We start from the raw sequence: 22489 nt of genomic DNA on the forward strand, positions 1-22489 counted from the left end.
CAATAAGGCCCCGGCCTTGACCTTGGCCTCGGCCTCGGCCTCGTGCTGCTGGAACACGTTTGCGTCCTGTTGTTGTCATTGTTATGATCAATCTGCTAACAAGTCAAAAACCACAAAATTATATTAGTCAATTTATAACCATATAGCATGTTCAATATTTTTGACAAACATACAATAATCATGCTAGTAAAAAATAAAAATAAAAACACCACAATATATATATATATATATATATAGAGAGAGAGAGAGAGAGAGCATCAATTTCATTAAATATGCTAATACACTTTGTACTTACACCAAATTTGAGCTTATGTGTTCAACACATTTCATCATCAGATTCATATTCAGAATCTGTAGCACTGTTACTTGAAGATGATTGTTCGTGTTCAGAGTCCTCTTCGTGTTCAGAGTCCTCTTCGTGTTCAGAGTCTATATCGTTGTCGCTACATAACTCTTCTTCCTCATCAAAGTTTGTATAATGGTCCTCGTCTGGCAAGTTATCGTTGGCAAACATGCTTGCATCAAGTTGAATATATAATTCGTCAATTGCTATTGTCGCATCATCTCTACGTAATTGAGTGGAGGCTTCAACATTCGCTTCATCAACAAAGACCATATTACCCCCAACACATTCACCTTCCTGGTATACGTCATCACTGAGTCTTTGGTCATCTTCTGTATTATCTCCCTTTTGTACTGTTGGAATATCATAGATGTCTCTATTGATCCACTTCTGCACCACTTTCCAATTACCACCCAATTTGGGATCATCCAAGTAAAACACTTGCGAAGCTTGACATGCTAAGATGAACGGGTCGGATTCACACCATTTACGAGAAGTATTCACAATCGTGAAGCCTTGGTCCATTCGTACTCCTGTTGCACTCCCAGTGTCCCACCAATCACACTCAAACAAGTACACGAGATTTTGGCCAGGGTAACGTAACTCTAGAATATTTTTTAACTCACCATAATACTCCGTTATTGAGGTTTCGTCCTCACCTGAAACAGAAACACCACTGTTCTGAGTAGTACGAGTTTCTGCACATTCTTTTGTGTGATACCTAACCCCATTCACGATGCAACCTCTATACGAATGAACATGACGATCAGGCCCACATGCAAGATCATATAAGTGTTTTGAGTCATTGGCTGCAGTACGCCCACTATTGTATAAACGTTTATGGAACCAACGTTCAAAGTTAGCTTCATGCTTTTTATCAATGTCACGGCCGCCTTCTCTTTTGATCATATTATAATGTTCACTGCATGAAAAATAAACGTATTGGTAAATGATCATCAACCCTACAATTATAACATGTCGTAACAAGTAAAACACAAAGGCCATTACTAAACTTACTCCAAATATGAGGCCGTTTCGTTACAATTGGTAAGCACATACCATCGTGCCCTAGCAAAATCATTAGCATCCAGTGTTACTAATTTAGCTGCTCCTAACGGCCGAACTCGTTGGGAGAACACATCCAAGCGCTGGCTCAATTCTACAACATCAACGTCAACATTTCTCCGTTCACGGTTCCATCTTGTCTCAATCCCCCGAAGGTACCTGGAACAGAAGGTCAAGCTCTCCTCAGCTAAGTAACACTCGACAATAGACCCCTCTGGACGCGCTTTGTTACGCGTCCACTTCTTATATCTTCCAAGTTCTCTTTCGAACGGATACATCCAACGGTTTTGTACGGGACCAGCAAGCTCGGCCTCCCGAGGTAAATGAAGTGCTAGATGGATCATAACATCAAAAAAAGCTGGCGGAAATATTTTTTCCATTTTGCATAAAATTGTTACAATGTCGACTTTCATTTGTTTTAGGATATCAACTTTCAACGTCCGTGCACATAACTGCGTAAAAAATGTACTGAACTCGGTCAATGTTGTTCGTATTTCCGACGTAGAGAAATTTCGAATTGCAACAGGAAGCAAGCGCTGTAAGAAGACATGACAATCGTGGCTTTTCATACCCGAAATTTTACTAGGAAGCTTGTTCACACATCGACCAATGTTAGATGCATACCCGTCAGGAAATTTAACACCTTTCAACCACTCACATAAACTCTTCTTCTCATCTCTTGTCAAGGTGTACTTCGCAAGTGGCATCCTATAAGTTTCACCATTTGGCTGCACATGCAATTCTTTACGTATACCCATCAACTGTAAATCTCTTCGTGCCTTGACTGTGTCCTTGGTCTTCCCATCGATATTCATCAACGTACCTAAGATACTTTCACATATGTTCTTCTCAATATGCATTACATCTAAATTATGACGTAGTTTCAAGCTTGACCAGTAAGGCAACTCAAATAAAATACTTCTCTTCTTCCAATTCAACACAACATCTGTGTTCTTTCTCTTTCTCCCGCTTGTTTTTCGAAATTGCAAACCCTCAGCATCTCTTAGCTGTTTCAACAATTGACTTTCAGACAATTCTTCAGGTTGCAATCTATGCTCCTCTGTACCATCGAACAAATCTCCTCTTTTGCGCCATGGATGCTCTTGAGGAAGCCACCGACGATGACACATGAAGCACACCTTATGCCCATACTTCAAATACCTGAACGATGTATCCTTATTACATACTGGACATGCAAGCTTTCCAATTGTAGACCACCCAGATAATTTTCCATATGCAGGAAAATCATTTATAGTCCATAGTAATGTCGCATGCAATTGAAATGTCTCTTTCTTTGATGCATCGTACACGCGTATGCCTTCATTCCATAAATCTTTCAAGTCATCAACCAATGGCCGCAAATATACATCAATATTCTTTCCAGGATCTGAAGGCCCTGGGATAATAAGGGGCAACATCAAATTTGGACTCTTCATACACATCCACGGAGGGAGATTGTACACCGTTAACATTACTGCCCATATGCTATATGTTGTACTCATATTACCATATGGGTTGAAACCATCACTTGCTAAGCCAAGCCGCACGTTGCGGGAATCACTTGCAAACCACTCATGTCTTTTATCAAACTCTTTCCATACAATAGAATCGGCGGGGTGTCTGAGAGTATTGCCATCATCTTCTCGACCTTCTTTGTGCCACCGCATTTCCTTGGCCATTTCTTTTGTCATAAACAACCGTTGTAACCTCGATTTTATTGGGAAATACCGTAAGACCTTTTGAGGAATATTACTTTTTCTGCCTTTGCCATCAATCCATCTTGAATTGTTGCACTTTGGGCATACCACTTTGTCTGCATGTTCTTTCCAAAAAAGCACACAACCATTCTTGCATGCGTGTATCTTATCGTAACCGAATCCCAAGTGTCGCCTAAACTGTATTGCTTCTCTATACGAGCGTGGCAATGTCTCTCCATCTGGGAGGGCCGTCTTTATCAAGTCAATCATCATATCAAACGCCTTGTTACTCATGTTGCAGAACGCCTTTATATGAAGCATCTTCAGTATAAAAGCAATTCGTGTAAATTTCTTGCAGCCTGGATAAAGTTCTCGTAAACCATCTTCCCAAAATTGGTAGAAGGAGCTTGTTTGTTCGTGATTATCAGTTGTGGGGCCCTGTGAAGTAGAGGATTCTCCGATGTTAGCATCAACAAATGTCCCCATACATACATCGTCTAACAATTCTTCAACTGCATCAACCTCCTCCATCATTTCACTTGTATGTGTGTGCATGTTTGTAGAAGTGTTTTCCCTAAAATGATCTTCCCCGTGAAATATCCATCTAGTGTATGTCGGAGTAAATCCATTCATATACAAGTGACCCTTCACCTCGCTAATATGAGAATAATATCGATTTGCACAATCACGGCATGGACACTTTGTCATATCACGTGAATCAATTGATTTAACTGATTCTTAAGAATTGAATTAATAGAATTAAATGGGAGGTCTGTTCTCAAATATTAAGAGAGGGAAAGTTTAAAAGGAGCATGAGTAATGAGAGAATTCTAGAAGTGGGTTACTAGTTTAGAACAAATATATACGAAATGATGCTAGCTCAATGCGATGTTACCTAACAAAATATTCTAGAAGTGGGTTACTAGTTTAGAACAAATTTCTATTTGTAATTTATTTACTAGTTTAGCTCAATGACAGTTTTACATTTTTTAGAGAAATGTTAGCGGTCAATAAGTTTTTGATATTTGGCTTATATTCTCTTACACACTCAAGAGATCAACTATTAGACTTATGTAGTCCACCATTGATTTATGTGGAGTCAACATAAGTCCACAAATATAATATTTGATTTGTAAGATTAAATTGACTAAATATGGGAAGAATGGCAATGCTAGGGCAACGAGGATGGGTTAGGTGTGAAAGAAACCCATCCATGTGGAGCTAGGGACAAGATGAAAAATTGATTTGGAAGTATTTGATTATTGTCGGGAAATGATTATGCGGAGATAGTACACATAACACAACGTGATTTGACCAATTGATTTTTTTGACACGTGACAAATGGCCCACTAACGAAAATACATAGAAAGATTGATTTTAAAGTGTCAAAAAATACAAGGACTAATTTTACCATTTTTAAAAACTCAAAAACACATGGGCCACTTTCGTATTTAACCCTAATTTTAAAGCCTAATATTAGCAATTACATGAGCAAAGTTCCAATAAACTTTACTTTACTTTAATCCATTAATCCATTAAACTTTACTTTAATCCATTAAACTTAACTAATCGGAATCAGAGCAAACTGCGATCGATCGCATGATCGATCGCAGTACCAGACACCCAATGTGAGGAACCTACTGATGCTGCGATCGATCCTGCGATCGATCGCAGTACCAGACACCCAATGTGAGGAACCTACTGATGCTGCGATCGATCGCAGGATCGATCGCAGTACCAGACACCCAATGTGAGGAACCTACTGATGCTGCGATCGATCGCAGGATCGATCGCAGGATCGATCGCAGGATCGGACACCCAATGTGAGGAACCTACTGATGCTGCGATCGATCGCAGGATCAGAAGCTGAAACTGAGAAACAGAGTACCCTGCGATCGATCGCAGGCCTGATGCGATCGATCGCAGATAGGCGTTTGCAGAACATCTTCCTGCTTCTGTGGACACAAATAGAGGACCTTATACACCAGACATAGAGGACCTTATACACAAATAGAGGACCTTATTTTTGAATTTTAATCGTATTGATTAGGGAAGAAAACAAGAAGAAGAAGAAGTTGTAATGCATATTAGGGCCATGATTTCTAAATGAAAGGTCATCTAACATATATGCAATAACCTTTATTTATACAAAAGATTAATTTCATAAAATTAATCAAAATCCAGTTCAATTATTTGATGTGTTTGAGAAGAGAAAAATAAATATATAATCAAAGGTCATCTAACAGATGTGTTTGAGAAGAGAAAAATTGCAAAGATTAATTTCATCCAATTCCATTTCCTCCGGTTTAGTTAACACTTTAGAAAAAAAAAAAAAAAACATACTCATACGAAAAAGAAATCATGGGACTTAATCCAACATCAGCTAAGGACATAGAGTATGGTGTGCTCTTAAGAATTGTTGAGTCCTCTTCAAGCAAACAATTGCCTAAAATAGAATGCTTTCGTAGATCCCGCTTTTGAGCCTCTCTCTCCTATGCAATTCCGATAGTATCGTTTCTCCAAGAGCTACCACAAAGCTCTTGGACTCCTCATCTAAACCAGAATCATTGGCCATAATTCTATCCATTAACTTGCACCACCAACACTAAAACCTCTACCAGCAGCATAATCCACAAAGCTGTAAAGAGGTACCACACTCTCACCATACTTCTCAAAGCCATCCAATTCCTGCTTGGCCTTGGCCCTAAGCTCCTCTGCTACCTCCATTGCCTTTCATTTATTGGGTATTAGGGGCCTCTCACAATAGCTATGGACTGCAATCTGGATAGGAGATTGTAGCCACTAGCTACATCCCAAAACTCAATCGAACGCTTGTCATGATTCTTCTTAATTTCCCCAATATATAAAAGGGTGGAAAGTAATATCTTAAACTCAAATCTTTCAAAATAGGAAAAGCAAACCCTTTTTGTAATTTGCTCAGGTAACAGGAGGGGTGACCAAGATCCCTAGTGATAACTTCACATGCACACCATGGTGGCTCCCTGTTTGGCTTGTGATTCAAACCCTAGAGAGAGAGAGAGAGAGATATAATCTTTCTATTGGGGAAAGATAAGAAAAAGATGATGTTGGGGCATGTCTAGTGTATAAGGATCAAAGCCACATAAAGACTGTTTGTGTAATGAGAAAAGGGGGGAATTGGACTCTCTCATGGTACATAAAGATTAAAGGGTCCTCTAATACCCAAGTAGTAACTTTGCTTTTTTCCTTTTGTGATTCTTTTGACTGCCTTCAAAATTCTCGTAGGGATATACAACTCTTTTAAGTTTCTTATTATTTTCGTCCATGAATATAAGTTTGTTAAGACGAATAATGTAAATCTTAGTATGTTTTATGAACTTATTTTATTCTTTATTTTCTACTTGTGATATGAAACATCAATTTGTCACAACATTCTATAAGTTGAGATAAACGAACCCACCTAATTTCTAAAAGGCAATGGAGGTAGCAGAGGAGCTTATACAAAAAAAAAAAGCTTCATTTAAGTGATTTTTTTTTTTAATTTTCTAAATGAAAGGTCATCTAACATATATGCCCAATAAATGAAAGGTCATCTAACATCCAATTTTTAAATGAAAGGTCATCTAACATTGATATAAGTTGGCCGCTTTAAAGTTTCTGCTTCATCTTTGTGAGTTGTAAAAGTTTATTAATATTATTTACTTAAGAAATACTAAAACTACACTCTCATCCCACCAAGTTGATATGACATTTCCATCGATCCTTAATTTTCGTTTCTTTGTTACCAAGGATTTATTGGTTGATGAACACTACCAAGTTAGCCTAAATGAAATGAAAATTGTATTTCTTAAGTAAATTATCAATAATTTTTTACATCAATGAATATCAATAATTTCAAATTTTAAGCACGAAATAACATCCAAGATCTCACAACATTTGTGCAAATTATCACAATCAACCAACCAACCACTATAAGTCCAATAGTCCACTATCTATCTTCCAATTAAATGTATATAGAGGTTCATGAGAAATGAAGCAATATAAGATGGTGTAAAAAGCAACAAGTAGACAATCAAACGTACCATCTAGAACCTCTATTAGAGTTTGAATTTACAAGCAATTTCATGAGAAATGAAGCAATATTGTGAAACTAATTCATTATTTACCCATTCTTGAGCTATTAGAGTTTGCATTTACAAGCAATTTCATGATAAATGAAGCAATATTGTGAAACTAATTCATTTGAGAATGGGTAAAGAAATATTGTGAAACTAATTCATTATTAACCCATTCTTGAGCTATTAGAGTGTGAATTTATAAGAATTGTGATAACTTTCTTTACCCATTCTTGCTCCTTTTCTTTACCCATTTCTTCAAATCACAATTCATGGATATTATTGAGTGATTGAGAGGCATTTAAGGTTTGCAAGGGTTTAGGAGAAACTCATACCTGAGAGAGCTACAAGAGAGTTGATGAACACTGGAGTGAGAGCTGGCAGTGAGAGAGGTGCGCCGGAAACAGCTGCCGGAGAGAGAGAAACTTGCGTGGAGTGAGTGAGAGAGAGAGAGAGCTCGAGAGAGAGGGAGGGAGAGAGTGAGAGTGAGCTCGAGAGAGTGAGAGAGTGAGATTGAGAGACAGCGTGAGAGTGAGAGTGAGAGTGAGAGACAGCTAGCGTGAGAGTGGGGAACTAAAAGTGGCGCGCGGGAGGTCTTCAGACAATAAACAGTGCCCAAAATTTTAGAACCCCCGCCACTTTCAAACAATTCTGAAATTCTTTTAGTTCAGCAAAATTTTAGACAGATACCACTTTTAGTTCAGCAAAATTTAGTTCACAAAAAAGCTATTGGTAAACTTTTTTGTGCAACTAAATATTTGGGGTATTTTATTTACAAAAAAAAAAAAGAAAAAAATATAAATAACTACAGTAGCCTGTCAAACTATCAAATTGTATCAAAAAGTCTACTTATTTTGTTATATTTTTATAATACCCCTATTCTTTTAACAAAGTAAAATCAAATGTACGGTTACTTTAATACGATATGAAGAAATTTGTAATTTAGGTAAACTACAATGATTAATTATTTATTATTTCTTCCAAAAAACATTTAATAAAAATAACACACGGATATCCTACGTGAATCAATTCTATTGCAATTTACAAGATGATGCAAAAGCAATCCCGAATAAAAAAAAAAAAAAAAAGATTAAAAAATAATATTTAATAAAATAAAGAATATGGAGTTGGTATTAAAAAATTAGTAGCTAAAATATAGAATTGTGCTTTGACTAGGTAGAATACATCTTACTGCTGAAGATGCTCTTGAAAGTTCATTGTAGCAGTAATAGGAAAATCTTCTATTTTACAGTGTCTATTGGAGCAAGAAAAGTTAACAAAATAGCTAAATTTAACTAAAAAGCTAGTTTAAAAATACTACTGGAGATGCTCTAAATTTTAATATTTTTTAAAATGTGTGTGTGTGTGTTTTATTTTTTTGCTTTGGTTGTAATATAATATAAAATTAAGGTTTTAGTATTTTATATATTGAGATATTTTGTTATTGTTTTTAAATTTTTGTTAAAAAAAAAATAAAAAAATGGCCTGATACGTGGACAGTTGAATATTAGATTAGTGTTGGAGACAGATGCCCTGATTTGTCAATAAAGGGAAATTCAAAAAGAAAAGAAAAAATTGCACTAGAATTATAGAATGAGAGAAGTGAAAAAGAATAAAAAATGAAGTAAATAAATATGACACTAATTTGTATGTTTATTAGGATCGATCGGATCGGATGTTTGATAGATCAAAAATGAAGTAAATAAATTATAACACTAATAGGATATCCGTGCGATCAATCGAACTAATTCATTTGGATCGACCGGATGTTTGATCGATCATTTAATCATATCGCGATCAATCGAACTAATTCATTAGGATCGACCGGATGTTTGATCGATCATTTAATCATATCGCGATCAATCGAACTAATTCATTAGGATCGACCGGATGTTTGATCGATCATTTAATCATATCGCGATCAATCGAACTAATTCATTAGGATCGACCGGATGTTTGATCGATCATTTAATCATGTCAAGTTTTATTGATTGTATCCCGATCAATTTAAGTAATGCACTAATATAATAGAAAATGCTTAGAGTTCAATTAAATGTTCGATCGAACATTTAATTTGTTTGAATTTTGTTCGATTATTTGATGTTATCACGATCGATCTTACGAATGCACTAGGTTGGACCAATTGGATGTCTAATCAAACATTCAATTTCAATTGTTTCAAGTTTGATCTCACATTTGATCATATCATAATCGAAGTTGTTGTACATTATGCAATAAAAATTAAAAAAAATAATAATTGCATAAAATATAAATATATATATATATATGTATGTATGTATGGTGATTCTGTGATTGCGATCGATCGCACATTGGGTGCGATCGATCGCAATCACAGAATCAAACACGCGGATCCTTGGCCAAGTGCGATCGATCGCACTAGGTGTGCGATCGATCGCACTCGGACAGCACACCACGTGACCTATTTTAGGTCACTTTCCCCCCACCCCCACAAAAATTTCCTTCTCCCCACTGCGCCGTACACCTCTCCAACGCTTGGTCCACGCACCTCCGGCACAACTAATTCGTCCACCATTGCCAATCACTTCTACCACACAACCACCACACGGTTGTCTTCTCCGGCAACCATACCAGGTACGTTTTCACCACCTCTAGTACTTTACACCCCATTCCCCATTCCCATCAACACCCCAACCACGAGCACCTTCACGAGATTTTTTTTTTTTCTCATATTTCTGCAATTGTGGGTGTTCATCCACCCACATTGCTTTGTTGTGGTTGGGTTTGGATGTTTTTGCAGGGGGTTTTGAGCGAAGTTGTGTTGTTTTGCAATTTTGCCTATCTCTAGTGCACGCCAGGTGTTCGACAAAAGTCCCCAATCACGCTCATCATGCCAAGAACTCGAGCTTCGTCCTCCCGAGGGTCTGATACCCGAGCCACTTCTCCCCCGCCCACTTTTGAGGAACGGGAGCTGCTATTTGAGACCACTTTCGCCATTCGCGAAGACTTTGAAAATCTTGAGGGGACTCAATGGGCGGTCGCCGAGTTCAAGCGACGGGGGCTAAAGAAGCTTCTCAAGCCGGTCACCCCCACTGCTTACAGAAAATTGGTGATCGAGTTTTATGTCCACCTATATCATGACTGCAGGAACATAGCTGCCCTCTCTTCGAAAGTGCAAGGCAAAGCTATTGACATAACACGGGCCGACATTGCTGCTGCCCTTCAATGCAATGATGAGCAACCTCCAGAAGCCGCACAACTTGCTGACCAACCGGACAGCTTCTACGTGGCGGAAATTATTGACGACATGTGCGAAGGGATGTATGCCGATGCCCACCATAATGCCGCCAGCCGATCAAAGCTACCTCAACGGCTTTGGTTTGTGGACTCCGTATTACACCGTAATGCGTTTCCCTTGGGGCACAAAAGTCAGAGGCGGGATCAATTTCTTCAAGCACTCTACGCCTTCCATAAAGGTGCTTGGTACTCCATTCCCGACATAATTTGGAGGCAAATTTACAAATTTTGGAATGGGGTGCACGTTGGAGGAGCGGGGTCCACACATTCATGGGGGTTGCCTTTCCCATACTTAATCTCCTACATCCTCCGGAAGAAAGGCGTCAAGGGTACCGCAGCTGATGAACCAGTCACTACTACTCCCATATTTGGCATTCGCCAATGGAACAAGAGCCTCTCCCACATGCCCCAGGTAGCTCCAGCACCAGCAGCTGCTGCGGAAGAGTATGAGGCCGAGCCAATGGCCGAAGATGAACCAATAGTTGATTCAGAGGCAGCTGAGGAGGAGGCCCCGAGAATTTTTCGTGAAGCACGAAACCGCTCAGTTAGTGAAGAAATAGCGGGCCTTCGGAGAGAGTTGGCTGGCCAAAGAAAGGAGGCTCGGAAAAATTACGAATCAATGGACAAACGCCTAGGCGCCTTAGAAGAATTGATGCAGTCCATTGTCAACCGGTTGCCACCACCATCTGCAGGAGCATCATCTTCTAGACAACAGTAAGCAGGGACTATCGTCTGGCTGAAGACATTAAACTTAGCGCTCATGGGAGGCACCCCATAGTTTACCCTTTTTATTTTGTTTAGTATGTTTTAAGTTAATCTTTTTATTTGTCTTTAGTTTTGTTTCTTTTGACTTGCTTTTGTGTTTTCTTATGGGAATGACCCCGTATTTGCACATCATAGATGGTTTTTGAATTGCAAGGTATCAATATATTTTCACTTAAAACTGAGATGAATTATTTTACGGTTTAGATTTTATTTTGTTATATTTAACAGTGTAAAATCTTTCCATAAGATATCAATATATTCATCATATAATATATATACACTATTAGATCTGTAAAATTTAATATGAATTATGAAATGAGAATTAACTCTTCAAATTAGTCCATATGTAACAACTAACCAAATGGCAAATATATACAATTTAAAATCTTTCTTTAGGAGGATGGAATCGACGGTGCATATTGTGTCACTTTATTTCAAAATTTTAAATAATGCAGTGATATATATATACACAATTTTAGTAGATGTTATTGGGCAGCAATAAAATATATATATATATTTGAGCTTTTCTGCATGGGTGCGGTCGATTGCAATAACAGAAAGTTGGAATCAAACTTTCTGTTACTGCGATCGATCGCACCTTGTGTGCGACCGATCGCAATAACAGAAAGTTTGATTCCAACTTTCTGTTACTGCGATCGATCGCACACAATGTGCGATCGATCGCAGTAACAGAAAGTTTGATTCCAACTTTCTGTTGTTGCGATCGGTCGCACCATGGTTACGATCGATCGCAGTAATCGAATATTGGATTTCAACATTCTGTTACTGCGATCGATCGCACATTGTGTGCGATCGATCGCAATAACAGATGGATTATTTTTTTTTATTTTACTACGGACTCTTTAGGGTCGACAAAAGTCGACCCTAATACATAAGCATTAGGGTCGACTTTTAGAGTCGACCCTAATGATGTATCTTCAGCGTCCACTTAGAGTGGACGCTATTAGTCATCTATTTTAATTTTTTTAACTTTTTTTTATTTTACTACGGACTCTTTAGGGTCGACTTTTGTCGACCCTAATAAATACGCATTAGGGTCGACTTTTAGAGTCGACCCTAATGATGTATCTTCAGCGTCCACTTAGAGTGGACGCTATTAGTCATCTATTTTAATTTTTTTAACTTTTTTTTATTTTACTACGGACTCTTTAGGGTCGACTTTTGTCGACCCTAATACATACACATTAGGGTCGACTTTTAGAGTCGACCCTAATGATGTATCTTCAGCGTCCACTTAGAGTGGACGCTATTAGTCATCTATTTTAATTTTTTTAATTTTTTTTATTTTACTACGGACTCTTTAGGGTCGACTTTTGTCGACCCTAATAAATACGCATTAGGGTCGACTTTTAGAGTCGACCCTAATGATGTATCTTCAGCGTCCACTTAGAGTGGACGTTATTAGTCATCTATTTTAATTTTTTTAACTTTTTTTTATTTTACTACGGACTCTTTAGGGTCGACTTTTGTCGACCCTAATACATACACATTAGGGTCGACTTTTAGAGTCGACCCTAATGATGTATCTTCAGCGTCCACTTAGAGTGGACGCTATTAGTCATCTATTTTAATTTTTTTTAACTTTTTTTTATTTTACTACGGACTCTTTAGGGTCGACTTTTGTCGACCCTAATACATACACATTAGGGTCGACTTTTAGAGTCGACCCTAATGATGTATCTTCAGCGTCCACTTAGAGTGGACGCTATTAGTCATCTATTTTAATTTTTTTAACTTTTTTTTATTTTACTACGGACTCTTTAGGGTCGACTTTTGTCGACCCTAATACATAAGCATTAGGGTCGACTTTTAGAGTCGACCCTAATGATGTATCTTCAGCGTCCACTTAGAGTGGACGCTATTAGTCATCTATTTTAATTTTTTTAATTTTTTTTATTTTACTACGGACTCTTTAGGGTCGACTTTTGTCGACCCTAATACATACACATTAGGGTCGACTTTTAGAGTCGACCCTAATGATGTATCTTCAGCGTCCACTTAGAGTGGACGCTATTAGTCATCTATTTTAATTTTTTTAACTTTTTTTTATTTTACTACGGACTCTTTAGGGTCGACTTTTGTCGACCCTAATACATACACATTAGGGTCGACTTTTAGAGTCGACCCTAATGATGTATCTTCAGCGTCCACTTAGAGTGGACGCTATTAGTCATCTATTTTAATTTTTTTAACTTTTTTTTATTTTACTACGGACTCTTTAGGGTCGACTTTTGTCGACCCTAATACATAAGCATTAGGGTCGACTTTTAGAGTCGACCCTATTGAACTTTTTTGTGATTTTTTTTTTGTTTTTTTTTTTTTTCCCAGCTTATAGCGTCCACTTAAGTGGACGCTATTTGTTAATTATTAGGGTCGACTATTATGGACCCTAAAAGTTTTTTTTTTGCCGCTTAAATTTTTCCCGCCCCTCGGATAATTCCCGCGCGTGTATTAGGGTCGACTTATTAGCGTCCACTATAAAGTGGACGCTAATAGTGCAATTTTCGACCCATTATTAGCGTCGGCTATTAGGTGGACGCTAATACTGAACTATTAGGGACGACTTTCAAAGTCGCCCCTAATAGTTCAGTATTAGGGGCGACTTTTTAGTCGCCCCTAATAAGTCGCCCCTAATGAACAACTTTCTTGTAGTGATTGTAACACACCTTAAGAATATTTAATTTTCTGTTTCAGATTTATGCACTAACATATTTTTAACCACCTGAATATGCCACCGAGATAAAACTCCAGAAATTACTTGATTCAGAAGATTTTTCAAAGTTACGGATGGTTTGTTGAATAAGTATAACCTAAAAAGGATTAATAAGAAAAATATTGCTTTAAAGATATTATTCAAATTATCAAATAAGTCATGTCAAAACGTCACCGACAATGGCTTGCTATTCTTTTTATTATTTTTTTTTTAATAAGCATCTTACGATTTATCGAAAATATTGAGCAACCAAATTAATTATTGAATAAATTTTGTATTTCCTTAACTAAACTCGTCTTTCGTTTGGTAGGTAAATGAAAGAATTATATGATTCATATTTCATATACATGAGTAGCATTTTCCCTTTTCACAAATACAGGTTTGTGTCATTTCACTTCATGTGGGCTGGTTGGTGCTCACGTTTGGTTTAAAAAATTTAGGTAAAATCATCCCTCCAAATTGGATTTGAAATCTATATAAACTAACATAAAAAATGTGTTTTTTACCTATATTTTTAATAAGATCATGCAATTTTTATATGAATTTTTTTAAAATGTATGTGAGAATCATATATATTCTAGGAACATATATATATATATGTCAATGTAATATACTTGATTGAAGGAATTTTCTCTGACTTAATTTTGAGAAAACTTTATCCATAAATTTATATATCAAAGGCTTTCATTAATTAGCGAACATTTTACAATTGGTTTAGGCTCTTAACTCGGTCTATAGTTGGTTTGTTGGTAATATCATCAGAAAATATGGAGATGTAGAGTTGAGGAATCCCCTAGGACAGTTTGGTCAGGTGATTTACCAAGGACGTGGCAAAAGAGATGTGCAAAACAAAAATAAACAACTCAAGCCGACATTAACCTCGGATGAAGTTTTACGTACTTTGAGTGAAGAAGAGCATAGGGAAGGGGATCTCATAGCCGATAGAATAAAGTAAACAACTACCGCTTAAATGATAGAACCTTATGAGGATCTGGATCCCCTGGAATTAGAAGATCTTAGCCTTTCATTTTATTTAAAGGTTCAAAATGTGCCACGTGGCTAAAACTACTTTCCTCCCAAATCCACTGTTTTTAGATACCAAAAGACTTTCCCTCCCAAAACCCGCTTGTTTTTAGATACCAAAAGACTTTCCCTCCCAAAACTCACTTCTTCATCTCGTCTGAAAAAAAAAATAAAAAAATCCCAGCTTTACCCTTCTTCCTCTTCTTCAAGCTGCTTCCTCTGCATCTAAGGCTTCTTCTTCCTCACATCTAGACATTTCTTCCTCTGCATCTAAGGCTTCTTTTCTTTCGGAGAGGATTAACATTGATTATGTACCTGTTCTGGAAAAAGTAGAACATGTAGAGAAAATCAATTTCTTCCTTTTCTGGAGAACGCCAAAGCATCTGCAAAATAACTTCTGAGAAAAATCTAGCTTCTTTGAGGGCGTTAAGGTTTCTAAAAAAAAAGGTACTTGGTCTATGGTATTTCCGTGAGTGTATTTGTTCAGGAATGTACCATTTACTATTACTCTGCAGTTGTGATACTGGCCTGGGATAGATATTGAGAATTTTTTTTTTTTTTTTTTTTTTTGGAATCATAGATATTGAGAAATTAGATTAAATGCAAGTTGGTGAGTGTATTTGTTAGGAAATGTACCATTTACTATTACTATGCAGTTGTGATATGTGGCCTGAGGGCCTCTAATAGATATTGAGAAATTAGATTAAATGCAAGTTAGTTGGCAAAAGTCAGATTGGTGCATGAGCTTTTAGGTTTCGTTGAGATGAGTTTTAGTGAATACATGATTTTAATGTTTCTTTTGTATTAGGGTCTTTACATCAGGATAACTTTCTTATTTCATCTTTTAGCTGCATTTTAGTTTTATGTTCACAGTATGTTTTAATGTTGTTAATGGTGCAAGGGTATTTTTTCTTATACATTGTTAGTTTTATTTATGGTGGTATATGTCACCATCTTTCTATGTAAAGTTTTTATGTTGTTCTTCCAAGATCACACTCAATGTTATGTTGGCATATTTTGAGTTTTATTTAATTTTTGTGAATGACAGCAATATACCTTTATACCAAAAAACAAACAAACAATAAAAAAAGATTGATGGCATCGTGGATGATTCCTCTCAAAATGTGAATACCCAGATAGATTGGACACCTCAAGTTAGTATGGAATTTAATACTCTAGAGGATGCATGGAATCATTGGGGAAATTATGGAAAGCAAATGAGTTATCGTGTAAGGAAAGGTTTTCTAAATAAAAGTAAGCTAGATGGAAAAGTAACAACAAGGGGATTTACTTGTTGTAAGGCAGGTGTTCGAGGAATAGACAAGCGAAATCATCTTTACACTCGTCATCGAGATGAAGTAAGGATTAATTGTCCTGTACGATTGCATGTTTCATTAGTACGAGAGACTGGAAAGTATAAGGTTTATGATTTTGTAGTTGAATATAATCATATTTTGCATCTTGAAGAAACTGCTTATATGATGAGGTCGCATCGTAAAATGTTAGAAGTTCAAGCATTTGAAATTGACCTTGCATGTGCTTCTGGAATTTCTCCTAAGGCAACACATGCACTGATGAGTATAGAGGCTGGTGGGAGGGCAAATCTTGGATATACTGAGCTTGATCAAAAAAACTATCTTCGGACAAGACGGCAAAGGAACTTGATATATGGTGAAGCAAATTGCTTATTGAGGTATTTTCAGGAACAAATTAATAAAAATCCATCATTTTGTTATGCAGTTCAATTAGATGCTGAAGAAAAAATCACTAACATTTTTTGGGCTAATGCAAGAATGATCGCTGACTATGTCTATTTTGGTGACATGATGACCTTTGATACTACATTTGGCACTAATAAAGAATTGAGGCCTCTAGCTGTTTTTACGGTTTTAATCACCATAGAGGGGTTGTGATTTTCGGGGCTGCACTTCTTTATGATGAAACAATAGGGTCATTTAAATGGCTTTTTGAAAATTTCTTAGATGCCATTGCGGGTAAAAAGCCTCGATCAATCTTTACTGATCAAGATGTTGCAATGGCAAAGGCATTAAGTGAGGTGATGCCAGAAACCTATCATGGATTATGTACTTGGCACATCATGCAAAATGGCATTACGCATTTGGGGAATTTGATGAAAGATGATTCTCATTTTCTATGAGACTTTAAATCTTGTATGTTTGAGCATGACGATGAGTCTGAATTTGAAGAAGATTAGGACAAAATGATTGAGAAGTATAATGTTGGGTCAATTAGTTGGTTGGACTGTATATACAAATTAAAGACAAAATGGGCTAGGTCTCACATGAAGAATGCCTTTACTTTAGGTGTGCGAAGTACTCAACTCAGTGAAAGCATAAATAGTGATTTGAAAGCTTACTTAAAATTATATTTGAGTATGATGGAATTTTTTCAACATTTTGAGCGGGTGGTAGAGCAAAAGCGACATAAGGAATTGGAGGCTGAATTTCATGCTAAAGAAAAATTGCCTACATTAGGATTGAAGAATTCCCCAATGTTGAAGCAGGCATCACATACATATATTCCTGTGATATTTAAAAAATTTCATAATGAGTATGACTATGCATCAGCAACAGTAATTAAACATCGCAATGATAGCCAATTAGTGCATGAATATGTTGTTGGTATTTTTGATGAAACTAGAGAGTATAAAGTATTATGCGACCATGTTAATAAGATAATTTCATGTAGTTGCAGAAAGTTCGAAACATTTGGGATTTTGTGTTGCCATGCTTTGAAGATTTTTGACTTGCTTGATATAAAGATGATTCCTAGTACATACATTTTGAAGAGGTGGACAAGAGAAGCAAAGAGTGAATACATCTTAAATACTACGACGATGAATGTGGAAAATGGTGTGAATTTAAATGTTACACAAAGATATAGAAGATTGTGTCCAATGCTAGTGGGATTAGCCACCGAAGCAGCTGATAATGAAGATGCATATGCTTTTGTAGAGAAGATGGTAAAAGAAATGTAAAAGCAAGTTCAAAAAATTAAAAATGTTTCACGTGTTAGTCTTGATAATGAAGCTCAATTATCATTGTCAGATGACAATGAAATTGCAAATCATACCCAATCTATTGAGAAATTACTTGAAACGGTCAAAGGGATCAAGAAGAAAGAAGGTCAGAAGGGAGGAAAACGATTCAGAGGTTGAATTGAGAAGCAATCAAGGAAGAAAACAAAAATTACAGAAAAGGATAATATTGGAAAAAAGTCATCTCATGTAAAATTCTAGCTCTATAAATTTGCGTTCATCTCAACTTATTATATATAATATGATTCGATTAATTAAAATTTCTTCTTATTGACAGGAAATTAATTGCTCACTCAACATTCAGGATGTCAACTCTAACTCACATGTAGAAAGTCATTCCCATCAGGTAAGCATTATTTGAGTTCATAGTAAAATCATTTTACAAATGTATGATATGTCTAAATGCATTATTTGTTTGTGGCTTTTCTTAATAAAATTTTATTTTGTTTTATAATATAGCACATTGATCAAGTGCCTTATTTGGTACCAAGGACAACATTTGAAGAATCATTTCAGCATAGATGTGGAATCAATCTCATTGAATTTCCACCGGTAACATTTCACCATTTTACTCTTTCAAGAAGAAAAAAATGTGTTTTTGTGATTGTTGTGATTATATGGGGACCATTTGATAACAATTTGTTGTGATTATATAGGGACCATTTGATAACAGACCATTTAATAATGCATATACTAATCAGGTAAAAAAACATTTCATTTATGCTTGAAAACAATAATGCATATCATATTAGGCTAACTAGTTTAATGACAATGTTTTGTTAGGGAACTAATGGGTTCAATTTTATGGCATCTCTTGCTGTAGCACAAATGCAAATATGGGCTTCATAAATTTTCATGGTACATAACAAACTTACTATTGGATATAAATTTGTCAATATTTTCTTATTGATTTGAAAAATTAACTTTAGTTTTGAAACATGTTCAGGACATTGAATTCTCTATTGCCACTTGGAAATCTTAATTAGGTCGCTGTGGTGGTGCGAGCTTGGATGGTGGTTTTTTGTTGTTCCGAAGGCAACCAGATTTGGTTTGAGGAAAAAAAAAAAAAGATTTGTTTTGGGACTATGTGTTTTGATTTTTGAGAAATGTTGCATTCCTCATTACCATTTGGTCTTGTTCTTGTGAAGGATAATTAATGTATGAGAATGTTAGATGCAACATTTAAACTTAATTATTGTGTTATAATGTGAAAGTGACATAATATTGAGCTTTAAGATGGTATTCCAAGTTACTTGAGAAAAAGTTTCCACTAAAACTGACGTGCTTAATGACAAAAGGAAACTTACTAGAATCAATGTGATACGTAGGGAAAACAGGATTTTAAGAAGGCACCTCTTGCATACATTTTGAACTCATTAAGTTGAAAATTTTGACAAAGGCCGCAAATTACAAGGGGGGCAAACTAATCCAAATACAAAATAACAATATAATGTATACAAGTAATCCTATCTAATCTATGAGATGCCATTGAGATTAGCACTATGAGATGTGGTTGATATGAGCAGCACTATCCATCTGTGGTTGTGAGCTGAGAGATTCCTTGAAGGTAGGTTTCTATAGTGAGTGATGGTCTTGGTTAACAATTACAAGTGTCCCACACATGTTCATCCTCCTTGGTCTTAGAAAACGTGGCAAACAGTATAATCCAAAAATGCTGGGAATCCAAAATTCAAAATTCCCACACATGTAGTGAATCCAAAATTCCCACAAATGTGGCAAACAGTATAATCCAAAACGTGGCAAATAGTATAATCCACAAATGTAGTGAATCCAAAATTCCCACACATGTTCATCCTCCTTGGTTAACAATACCATTAACCCACAAATAACTTCCTGCAAGAGACTGAAATGAATCCAAAAAGACGTACAAAGTATAATCCAAATCCACAGTAAACAACTCATTTCATGAATTAATGCTAAGACATTTCTGGAAACAATTAAAAAAAAAAAAAAAAAAAAACCTTTTTGTGCCATATATGTCAAAACACCAGCAAACAAGAAATTCAGAACAAACAAATTTTCTCACGATTAATTTTCTTTTTCTCAATTCTCTCAGGAAAAAAAAAAAAAAACAACTATAAAAACACCACTCAATTCACACAACTAAAATACCAAGTATCGAATCTGAATGTCAAAAAAAAAAATTCATAGTACCGAAAAAAAAAATAAAAAAATAAAAAAATAAAAAAATAAAAAATAAAAAATTGCCTCAATACAAAAAGACTAACAAAACTTATAATCCAAAAAAGCACACAATAACCCAAATCAGAGAACCCGCCCTGAAAGGACATTTGGTATTGGTGTTTGGCGTTGGATTTTGAGTGTGGATTTGACTCCGCCTCAATTTTTTTTTTTTTTTTGGCCCAGATGTAGACAAAGACGAATCGGTGACGAAAAACCGACAAGCGACAGTCCACCAAAAGCGACCGAAAGCCCGCGCGATTCAAGCAACGCCTCCACCTCAAATTTTTTTTTTAGCCTAGACGCAGCGGCGAATGCATTTTTTCTTTAGGTTTTCCGAAGAAGAGGAAGAAGAAGGGTAAAACTGCGATTTTCTTTCAGACGTGAAGAAGAAGTGGGTTTTGGGAGGGATGTCTAGATGTAGAGGAAGAAGAGGCAGAGGCAGAGGAAGAAGAAGTGTAAAGCTGGGATTTTCTTTTTTCAGAGGTGATGAGGAAGTGGGGTTTAGGAGGGACAATCTTTTGGTATCTAAAAACAAGTGGGTTTTGGGAGGAAAGTGATTTTAGCCACGTGGCATATTTTGGACCTTGAAATAAAATGAAAGGCTAAGATCTTCTAATTCCAGAATCTGGAATTCCAGGGGATCCAGATCCACCTTATGACAATAAGGAAATTGTAATGTTTTCTGACAAGACTTATGCACGTACATTTCATGAAGTTTATTAATCATTCTAAGGTTTCTTATAACAAGTTTCCTTATCATTTGAATCTTTTTTCTTGTACAAAAGAAGAAGTTATCAATGTTGGGAATTACATGACTACTCGTAAGTAGCCTCCCCCCCCCCCCAAGGAAAAAAAAATTTATAAGGTAAATTTTTTTTTTTTTTTTTTTGGGTGTCTATTTGCCCCTACCCACTAAAATTTTTGGCCCTTGGACCCCACCCATCCCAAGCTCTGGTTTCGTCCCTGCGTGAGTTGTACCCAAATCTTAGGCCAGTTGCTTTCTAAGCACGGGGATATTGGTGCCGAATCCACCTTAGGTCCTAAGTTGACATCGTTTTTCTTTTGCATGTTATGTGAGTGCATGAATCGCATGAGAAATACTATGTGAAAAATCTAATATGCTCAAACCTACACCGAGAAAGTGGTTGAATAGGTGTTCACCAACAATATGTGGAAGTTAAAAAATATTAAGCATGCAACAAATCACCAAATATATATAAAAGCTGTAAATCAAAAAAACACAGATATTTGGTTACGAAGATGAAATTTTTTTGAGAACTCTCTAAAAGCAAAACTTCTTCAGGATAGCCAAATCTAAGAAATCACTCACAATATAATAACAAGAAATTACACAATGTCAACACTTACAAACCTTGCAACTGACAATCTCATATACTAGACAAGTGACCCACTTGCCCGCTACTGCGATAATCTCTCAGAAGCTCTGGAATGTTTCTTCTATGTGATCTCCTTTACTGGAACTCCGATAGGCTTCGGTTGTTTTGGATCTATGGATGAAGACACAACCTCTAACTTAAAGAGAGAGACTTAAAGCTCTGAATCTTAAAAGCTTTCTTAGTACAGTCGTATTCACTCTTGGAATACGTGAAAACAAATGTATGTAACCGTCCCTATACATTGGCTACAACACATACTTATTCAAAATAGAATTAGGTTAAAATAAAGTGGCTGTGTCTAGACACGGTTAAGTGCATGTTCGAATACGGCTAGAGTTACGCAATGAACTTTCTGGAATTCATGTCTGAACACGGCTTCTGGCTGTCCGGACATGGCTTGCAAAATGAATTCTCTAGAATTCGTGTCCGGACACGGTTTCTGGCTGTTCGAACACGGCTGAATTCTTCATGCTACAAACTCATTTTCAACTGATTACAATGGAAACACCGACCGAGATGATCTAAAACTAACAAACTCCCCCTTTGGCCATTCTGGGACAAAACATTACACATAAAATATGAGTTAATAAAACTCTCCCTTTTTGTCACAGTCCATGCTATATATGTTGTGTGTGGTAAGCCTCAATCAAGAGCCAAGCAATGGGGTTGTAAATGCAGCATTTATCTCTATATATATTTCATGACCCAAAAGGATTGAAAATTTGATTTTCTTTTTTTATCTAGCTCAAAAAGTCTGACATTTATCTCATTAAGGTTGTTTTGGACAAAAATCAGACATTCAATTTTTTTTTTTTTTTTTTCATCCTCCGGA

At 36.3% G+C, this 22489-nt stretch overlaps 2 pseudogenes; both read left to right on the forward strand.

The window, feature by feature from the left end:
• The window catches only part of LOC132169510 (uncharacterized), a 78763-nt pseudogene that overhangs the window by 39898 nt on the left and 16376 nt on the right, over positions 1–22489 (forward strand).
• LOC148586259 (protein FAR1-RELATED SEQUENCE 5-like) lies at positions 14945–18904 on the forward strand (annotated as a pseudogene).

This window comes from Corylus avellana, chromosome 4 (genome assembly GCF_965113065.1).
Source record: "Corylus avellana chromosome 4, dhCorAvel1.hap1.2, whole genome shotgun sequence".
NCBI classification, from domain to species: Eukaryota; Viridiplantae; Streptophyta; class Magnoliopsida; order Fagales; family Betulaceae; genus Corylus; species Corylus avellana.